Source organism: Cyprinus carpio, chromosome B4, assembly GCF_018340385.1.
Source record: "Cyprinus carpio isolate SPL01 chromosome B4, ASM1834038v1, whole genome shotgun sequence".
NCBI lineage: Eukaryota > Metazoa > Chordata > Actinopteri > Cypriniformes > Cyprinidae > Cyprinus > Cyprinus carpio.
Window position 1 is genome coordinate 19,512,951 of NC_056600.1, and position 10,094 is coordinate 19,523,044.

Consider the following 10,094-nt stretch of genomic DNA (forward strand, 5'->3'; position numbering starts at 1 on the left):
CTTATAAGACCATCAACCTTATCAACTACATACTGTACATGAAAGAAAAAGCTGCAAATTTTTTTTTTATGATATCAGATTACAAAAAATAAGCAAAATATTGCATACAGATTACTTACTTAATTACTTGAAATATAGGGAACTGACCGGTATATATTATATAAGATAAAAATAAATTATAGTGCTATTCATTACAAACAACATTTACTTTAAATGCTAAGCCTATAACAAACTTATTTAAAATTAAACTAAAAACTGAACCTCCTACTGCTCACATACCTCTCATTCGGCATGAATCATTTCCATGAGTGAATCGTTAGAGGAGGTGTAATGTTTGGTTGCTAAAATTAGCCTATTTATTATGTAAAGAAGGCTTTTTACTACTCTCCCATCTGAATATCTATTAAAAAGAACAACCTATGAAAAACAAAAAAAAAAATTGTATGTTTACTTTTCTCGTTTACTTTGAGGATGAAGAGTCTGTGATGTAAAGATTGCAATGCTAGAACTGATTATGTTGTGTGTGCGCTGGAGGTGCCGGCATGAACACTTGGATTATATCAGCGGAAAGATGTGATATCCGTCAGATAGGAGCAAGGCATCATTCCAAACAGTCTATTTTTATTTTTATACCTTCAAAACAACAGTGACTTGTGGTTTTGTAAAAATAAAGAAAACACAAGATGCGTTTGCAGTCTCGGTCTCATGTGAACTCAGCAATACTGTCTAAAATTCTACGTGTCACATAGAATGAGAAATATAGGCCCTATTTATAGAAACCTTGAAGTATCTGCTTTTAAGTGTTTACGTTTAGCTTATTTGACATTAAATGCAGGCCTAAGTCACTTTGGAATATAAATCATAGCACATTTCAGAATATAAAAAATGTGTCTTGTAGTCCGGAAAATATGGTATAACATTAGCAAATTATTTTGCGGACCCCATAGCTTTGGGTCACAGGCCCAAGTAATAACCATAACAATACTTATTATCAGTTAGGTATAGGTGGGCCAGCCACATATAACAGGACTTCGCGAGGCTAGTGCATATAATGGGTGCTCCCTTTCACAATGTGACCATAGGCGAATAAATATGAACATGACCGTGACTCAAGCAGGGGATGGCTCATTTAATCTAACGGATCACCAGGTAGGCGCATAGCAGTGACAGACAGACACATATAACAGTGTGCTGTATGGAAAGATGTTACCTCAGCTGACAGTTATCCATTTTCACCTGTACAAGTGAACGCTTGAGCACGTGGGTGGTAATGAGGCGCTGTTGAAGTGATGCACCCGCCTCTTCGGGACTGACTGGCTAGAGGAGGAGCTGTCAATCAAGAACTAGTGGATTCAATGATGATGCTTAAGCCTGCCTTGATTACATGTAACTCTAACTGAAAAAAAAAAGTAATATAACCAAGGAAAACATGATTTTGTGTGCAGGTCGGATAATTTTGCAATATTATTTTCAGTTTTGTGCAATATTATTTTAAATGTGTTTAAAGTTTTTGATTCATGCTCATATTAATTTTTTTTTTAAATGCCTTATAAAAACTTTTGATTTACACTTATTATTTTTTTTTGATCCGCGGACCATACTTATAGTGCTATGCTGACACAATTTGCCTTTTCATTTTAAAATTTTGTCCAATATGGCTTTTTATACTTGCATTTTTAAATTTTTGCTGTTTTTTTTTATTTATTTTTTTTATCTGTGACTATACATTTATGGATTTCTGATCCTATAGGCGGGCGCTCTAATTAGAAAGCATTTGATTGGATAGAAAGTTTAAGAAGCTGAAAAAATTGTTGATCCATATTGAGGGGAAGTTAGAGAGAGTTTTGAGGATTATATATCTTCTAAATGTGAATTTTTGTCATTGTTTCTTTGTAGCACATTATAGCTTATAGATAAATATAGTCATACTAAAAAACAAAAAACTCTACCAATTTCATAGGACTTTAAAAAGTAAGATTCAAAAAAATTATTTAAGTAGATTTTTTGTTTGAAAAAGTGACAAATTTACATAAAAGGTGAATTGAATTTTTGTTTATTAAAAATTGTGAATTGAATTTTGTCATTGTTTGTAGCACATTATAGTTTGGCTCTCTACTCCAGGGTTTAAAGTCAATACAGGTCTTAGAGTGTAGTCTAGGGGGCGGGGCTTCCGATTCTAGAAGGTTTTGATAAGAAGCTGAAAAAATCATTTATTATCATTGACGGAAGTTAGAGACTGTAAATTTTGAATGATTATATCTTCTAAATGCAAAATTTTGTCATTGTCTGAGCACAATTATAGCTTATAGATAACATATTCATACTAAAAAAAAAATTTAAAAAAAACTTCAATTTGATTTCATGGGGACTCCCTAAAAGTAAGATCAAAAATTTAGATTTGGTAGGATATTGTTTGGGGGGAAAAAAGTGACATACACTTACATAAATGTGAATAGGAATTTAGATTATTGCACAATGTGTGAGTTTAAATGTGTGTAGTGTTTTGAAGTTTTCTACCTCTGCCTTTAAATACGAAATGTAGCTTGCCTCAATTCAGGGTTTAAAGTCAATAGCCACAGGTCTTGAGTCTGTATTGTCTAAATGCTTTTAGTATCACAACCTTCCTTAGCATTGATTTCTATATATAAAAAAAAAGACAGAAAAGAGGAGGACAGTGAGTGAGTAATTTGGAGGCCATTAAGTTAGAATTATAACATCAGATACAGGTCAAAGCATAAATTTCTGTGAGAATTGAATCAGTTATTATTATATATTTACAGACCAAGGCTGCTAGTCGAGGACAAATGGCACAGTGGTCGGCCAACCATATCTTTCACCAAGAATAGTGTTTGTCTTCTTCCCGTTAACATAAACCAAAATGGACTTATTTTTATTTTAAATAAAAAATGTATTATTTTGATGTTTGTGATGTTTAGTGTATCTTACTGTATTTACACATTGGTTTGACCTCCTGAGGTTGGCCGTTGACAATTTCTGAAGGTTAAGAAATGTCCTAAAAAAAATATTTATTATTTTCAGGTCCGGAGATTCAGGCCCCACTTTGTATCCTGTTTCAGGAAAGTGACATGAGAATTTGCTCAAAGAAAACACTGACCTCCTTTATCAGAATGTCTCCTTCCACCAGGTCAAGTCCTGCCGCTGTTGAATGAGACAGCAGTTAATGCAAAACTGTTATAGAAATGATGCTACAGATTTAAGACATGATATTAATGTTTCCACAAACCTTCATTAATTTCAAATATATCCAGGTCTTTTCCATTATCCACATCAATCTCTGTATTGCCTACAAAAAAAGGTCAAATTCAGAACATATTATATAAATATAAATATAAATAAAATAAACAGTTGTGATGATTGAATATATTGTTATATTAAAATGAGGTGATTGTTATGACTCACCTGTGAGTGAAGATGTTGGCTTTTAAAGAAAACATTTGAGAGATGAGTGTCAAAGGTGCACATTTACAACAACAAGCTACAGTGCAAGTTTTGATATTGTATAAAATAACCACAAACTATCATAAAACTCATTCAGTCTTGAACAAGCTCATTGTATTTTAATATAACAATAGCTGTGTTAGTTTTGCTTTAGCACAATATTAATCAACACATGATCACAAAATTGTTTCTGTGACATCTGAATTCTATACTCACCAAACACAGGGCTGTGGCACAAATGCACAGAATCACCAATGTATGGAGAGACGCCATGAGAACTTCACTCTGAGACGCTCTCTTCAGAATATCAGTGCATTGTGTATTAACCAGTTTATAGAACAAAACAGCCTAGTCTGCAATGATACAAGCTTGTATCTGATAGTTTATGATTTATTACACTAATGGTAAACTTATTATTAGACATGGTAAAAGTAATTACTGATAATGATTTGGCTAAGAGTTAGAAGGAGTTTAATGCAACAGTTCACCTAAAATAAAAATTTGCTGAGGAGTTACTCACCTTTGTTATGGAAAAATGTTTCCAACTCTTATTGTGAAGCAATAACTCAGAGAGTATTGTAGAATAAGAAAAAAACAGGGTTTATTCTTGCAAGAAAGTCAGACAATCATACAGAGCATCTGCACAGTGTGTGACAAAGAGGAACATTTCGACTCATTATTTATATCCAATCAAACCAGGATATTTCTATATCATCCAATCATAACACATACTCAGCATGTGTCTCCTTTTAGGGTATATATTTCAATATATATTATATATTTGAGGGTGTTAAATTAACACCCATAGTGAGAAAAGTAACACCTTTTTTTTTGTACACTTGCAGAGAGTAAAAATAACACTGCAAGTGTTCACCGTTAACACCATTAGTGTTTTCCCTCCCCCTCATTTACACCAAGTTATTGAAACCAGGGCCACTGCTGGTCAAACGGGTGCCCTAAGCAGGATGGTATTGTTGTGACCCCCTCCCTCAAATATTATGGAAGTAAAAAAGACTGTTTTCCCTCCCCCTCATTTACAAAAATAAAAAAATAAACACCTACCATGGGGGTCAAAATAGAACTTTAATAAAATATAAAAGTAAATAAATTATTAGTTTTATTTAAAAATTAAATAAAAATTTGCTTTAGATTTACTCACTTTGTTATGGAAAAATGTTTCCAACTCTTATTGTTGAAGCGTAACAAAGTATTGTAGAATTACAGAAAAAACGGGGTTTGGCTGCTTGCAAGAAAGTCAGACAATCATACAGAGCATCTGCACAGTGTGTGTGACAAAGAGGTGCCGACTCAGTATTTATATCCCAATCAAACCAGGATGGCAATCTCATCAATCATAACACATAATCAACATGCATCTCTCCTTTTTAGGGTATCTGTTCCCCATGAAATTTGAGTGTTAAATTAAACTTTACCCCATAGTGAGAAAAATAACACCTTTTTGGCAGTTTATATACAGCAGGTCACATTAAATAGAGAGTTAACTAACACATGAAATAGTGGGGTTTTTTACACTTGCATGAAATTAAAATAACACTGCAAGTGTTCACCGTTAACACCGTTAGTGTTTTCCCTCCCCTCATTTACACCAAAGTTGTGTGAAACCAGGGCCACTGCTGGTCAAAAGCGGGTGCCTAAGCAGGATGGTATTGTTGTGACCCCTCCCTCAAATATTATGGAAGTAAAAAAGACAGTAAAAAAAATCTAGACAGTTATGGCTATGGTTTTATAATATAATAATATTAATCAGCACTATATGTTTTTCTGATTGATTTTATAGTCTCAAGCATTCAGAAATCATGCAAAAGAAAATTAAGCAGTTTTAGTACAACAAAACCATGGTTAATTTTTGTAAGGCTTGTGATGTCCACGTCTTTTGTTGAAGAAATTATAGAGGCTGTGACATCTATATATAGTAAAAAGGTGTCCAAAGATTAAAGATTAATTGGATATTTGAATTAAATGTTTGGTCAATAGCCTACAAGAATGTGATAGTCCTGTAAGTGTAGCAGCAGCAATTACCAGCATTTGGCTCCCTTTGCAGGCATTTGTAATAACATGTAATGTACATAAATTGTTTCTTTTGTATTACATTATGTATTTTAAGTGTTATTGAATGAAACCATATAATTATTAATTAAACAATTATTATTGCCTCATTGTTTTTATGTAATGCATTTTAAGTCATTTGAAAGGCTATTGTTGGTTAGGTCTGTTTTTATAACCACAAAAAAATATCACCTTACTACTTCTTTGTAAATTATTATTTGAAGTAACAAAACCATGGTTCATTTGCACAGGATTATGAATGTACCTGAAAGCATGGCTCCATAGTTAGGAGTGGATAATTTTATCAGTTGTTTCTTATTCATGCAACAATGCATATTACTGTTATAGTATTTATTAAAAACCATTGCTTTATAGCTGATAACTTTGTCTAGTGCTCTTATGAAGGTTTATAGCATGATTTGTGAAACATTTAACTACTATTATGAATGAAATAGCATAGACTTCTTCATGGCTAGTGTTTGTATATTTCATTTATCCTACTGTACCTACTTTTCTACAGATCTGTGCACCAATGTTAAATGGTACTGTTTTTGACAGCGTTGATGTTGTATCCATGGGCCTTTTTGACACAGTTTAAGTGCAATCATGCCATGTTGCCAGATATTGCTAAATATTGCTAGACAAATAAATAAAAACAGACCAAAATCATTTCAAATCTTTTGCAAATAAGATAACATAAAGATATTGCTGACCTACTTTGCAACTTCCCAGTTTATTAACTTTCTAAAGTGTCAAATTAAGTGTAAAAGACAAGTCCCAAAATGCTGGATCTGGCAACATGGAGGCTGCACCTGCGTCCTCACTCAGCTCAGAAGACTCATTCACTCCACCAGCGTCTCGCAGCAAACTTTTTATTCACGGACGCTAAACATTCTTGCAAACTGTCTAAACTGAATTATACATGTCATGCAGACATTTTTACGAGGAGTTTAACTGCAAATTAGTCATTCAGAGAACACATTTTATTTTCGAACATGAAAAATTTACTGAAGTCCAGACCTCCGTGACCTTGCCACGGGCCGTTTCACTTTTTTTTTCTTCTCTTGGCGCTGGATTGCTGATGTCTTTTCACGGGCATAGTTGTCCATCAATGATGATCATTTGCATCGGTTGCAAGCGTGGATGCAGATGCAGTGCTGTCGATGAAAAGTATTTTCAGAATTTGACTGAAAACAGGGTATCCTCAGTTCGTACATATACAATGAGGTTTTGTCTATATTCTGTCCCATCTATTTTTGACCCGTTCATGGAATGCATGCTTGTCTACTAAAACTGCCTTCCCCAACCACTCTGTGCACACAACAACCTAAGCGTTAATAAGGATAGAAAACTGTATGTGACTCTTAAATGGAAAGCTATCAAAGAGTGGCTGTTTGCATGAAGTCTTTTACAGAGGAAACACTTCAACATTTAAACTAATTTAAAACTGTTTGATCACAGTTCTCTTACTCTTGGGAACTCACTTGAAGAAGCCAACATCTATGTTAGCAAGCGCTGTGGTCTGCAGGAAGGTAAAAGTGACCAAGAGCTTCTTGAAGCTTGAGGGGCGTTGCAGAAGATCACGGGCCCTGTAAATAGGCAGTCCTGATGGGCCCCCCATATGAAAATTTCAGAGTAAAATAAAATATATTCCAGAAGACCCTCCCTCTCTTCCTTTGGGGCCCTGGTAATGAGTATTGGTTTTACCCCCAGTCCGACGCCACTGCTTGTAGGTCACGTTGAAGACATAGAGAACTTTAAAAAGTTCATCAAAGGCATTCAAGGAGCTGGTTCCAGCGCAAGGGATGAGGCGCTTGTCCACAACTTGACGAAAAGTGGTCGAGATCCTGCCACCCTTGCTGATACCCAGGCAAAGGAATGGCTGGTGGTCCTCCCTCCCACTGAGATGGCCTTTAATACTGCTGCAGGACTGAAAAAAGCACAAAAAAAAAAGCTAACAAAAACAAAAATTGATTAAATGAACCATAAAAAAGCAGTAATTACAATGTGAAATTATAAATGCATAAAAAAACACATATATAAATTAAATTACATTTTAAAATTAAATTATATATAACATTAAATTACATATATAACACACCTTAACCCAATATGTGTCAAACAACACCAGCTGATGTCATGCTTTGTGTATTACAGTGAAAGGAAAACGTCATTAAATGAATTTTCATACCACCCCCCACAAAAATAAATAAATAAATAAATAAATAAATAAATAAATAAATAAATAAATAAAATTGCTGAAGATTTACTCGCCTTTGTTATGGAAAAATGTTTCCAACTCTTATTGTGAGGCAATATAAGTATTGTAGAATAAGAATAACAGGGTTTATTCTTGCAAGAAAGTCAGACAATCATACAGAGCATCTGCACAGTGTGTGACAAAGAAGAAAACTTTTGACTCAGTACGGTATCCATCAAACCAGGATGTTTCTATCTCATCCAATCATAATTCATACTCAACATACGTCTCCTTTTAGGGTATCTATTACAGCACACTTTTCATATTAGCAGACAATATCCCATACAAAATACCCCACAATAGCACCACATCACAGAGATTTCTGGTGGTGTAAAATTTATTCTGAAGCAATATTTTATCTGTGTTCTATTAGCTTTTACATCCCACTTAACATTAGATGTCTGACGGACGTGCAGATTATGTCTATATTATACCACGGCCCATGACGGCAAACCAGGGTCCGCCATTGGACATCTAACCAAGACCCCATTTGGAAGTCAATATGCAGTTCAACATTTGAACGTCAGACTAGCTAACTTTTTTACGCCTACATGCGCAGGAAATTTATATATTATTAATGTATGTAATATCTACTTTATTTAAAGCATTATATATCAACTTACATTGTTGTTATCAACATGTTTAATGAATATATAGGTTATTTGTGATGAAACAATATTTGTTATTTAATTATTTATTGAGAGTACAGTATTTACAGGTTACCGTTATTTTTTTCTTTTTTTTTCTATCATTTGTTTATTGTAAAATGTCTCTGGACCGGTTTGTGTCATATGGAGTCTGATTGTACATAACATGTTATCAAGGCAAATACAACACTGTAGGTTAGAAAATCGCTTAGTAAGTCGCTTTGGATAAAAGCGTCTGATAAATGATTAAATGTAATGTAAATGTAAAATTAAGCGGTGAAACTTCCGTTCGATAGGCAACACGTCATCATAACCCAACCAGTAAACGCCACTCTGATTGGCCGAGACAAAAGCACTTGACGCTAGCGGTTGCTTGGCTCTGTTCAGGTTTCTTCAAATCAAAGCGATCCAAAATCATTGTTTTTTACTCAGTTGAAGGTAAGTTCGGTTCACTTAGTAAATATTATGTATTTACAGTGTTAGCTGTTTTAATTAGCTTTGTTGTCTTAACTAAACCTGACGTGGCTACGTTACAATTAGCATTGCATCTCTCAGTGATTAACAACAGACTAATATGGCGTAGATGCCATTCTTCTAGCGATGTAGCAAGTACATCGGGTGTTATAGGAAGTGTTCCCGGTTCGGTTTACCTAATTAATGCAGCCTAAAAATCCTTTAGCAGTTTGGATATTAGAAGATGTATTAGTATGTTATGTGTAAGCCAGGTTAAAGAGATGGGTCTTTTAATCTAGATTTAAACTGCAAGAAGTGTGTCTGCCTCCCGAACAATGTTAGGTAGGTTATTCCAGAGTTTGGAGGCTAAATAGAGGAGAAGGATCTGCCGCCCGCAGTTGACTTTGATATTCTAGGTATTATCAAATTGCCAGAAGTTTTTGAGAGCGGAGGCGGGCGTGGAGGACTATAATGTAACAAGAGCTCGTTCAAATACTGAGGTGCTAAACCATTCAGGAGCTTATATAAGTAATAAGCTGTTTTTCAGAATTTAGCAGTAAGAAATTACTCCGTCATCCAGTTTTTTATATCGACTATGCATTCCGTTAGTTTTTCAAATTGGTATGTTAAGCCGGGCGCGAAGAAATATAGAGCTGAGTATCATCAGCATAACAGTGAAAGCTAACACCGTGTTTCCTGATGATATCTCCCAAAGGGTAACATGTAAAGCGTGAAAATATATGGCCCTAGTATTGAGCCTTGCGGTACTCCATACTGCACTTGTGATCGATATGATACCTCTTCATTCACTGCTACGAATTGATGGCGGTCATATAAGTGCGATTTAAACCATGCTAATGCACTTCCATTAATGCCAACAAAGTGTTGCTAATAATTGATGGCGGTCATATAAGTGCGATTTAAACCATGCTAATGAAGTTGATTTAATGCCAACAAATAGAGATACAACCACGATCAGATGATAAGAGCAGGTCATTTGTAACTCTAAGGAGAGCAGTCTCAGTACTATGATACGGTCTAAATCCTGACTGGAAATCCTCACAGATGCCATTTTCTCTCTAGAAGGAATATAATTGTGAGGATACTACCTTTCTAGTATCTTGGAAAGAAAAGGGAGATTCGAGATCGGTCTATAATTAACTAGTTCTTTGGGGTCAAGTTGTGGTTTTTGATGAGTAGCTGATAGC

The 10,094-nt window shown here is 34.6% G+C and overlaps 1 long non-coding RNA gene across 1 annotated transcript; it reads right to left on the bottom strand.

Moving 5' to 3' along the window:
• Positions 1 to 3,043: 3,043 nt before the first annotated feature.
• LOC109056705 lies at positions 3,044 to 4,190 on the bottom strand. The gene is made up of 5 exons (XR_006154552.1): positions 3,980 to 4,190; positions 3,676 to 3,756; positions 3,421 to 3,439; positions 3,245 to 3,304; positions 3,044 to 3,159 (listed from the first exon to the last, which is right to left on the bottom strand). It is a non-coding gene; the product is annotated as an uncharacterized LOC109056705 (long non-coding RNA).
• Positions 4,191 to 10,094: the final 5,904 nt, after the last annotated feature.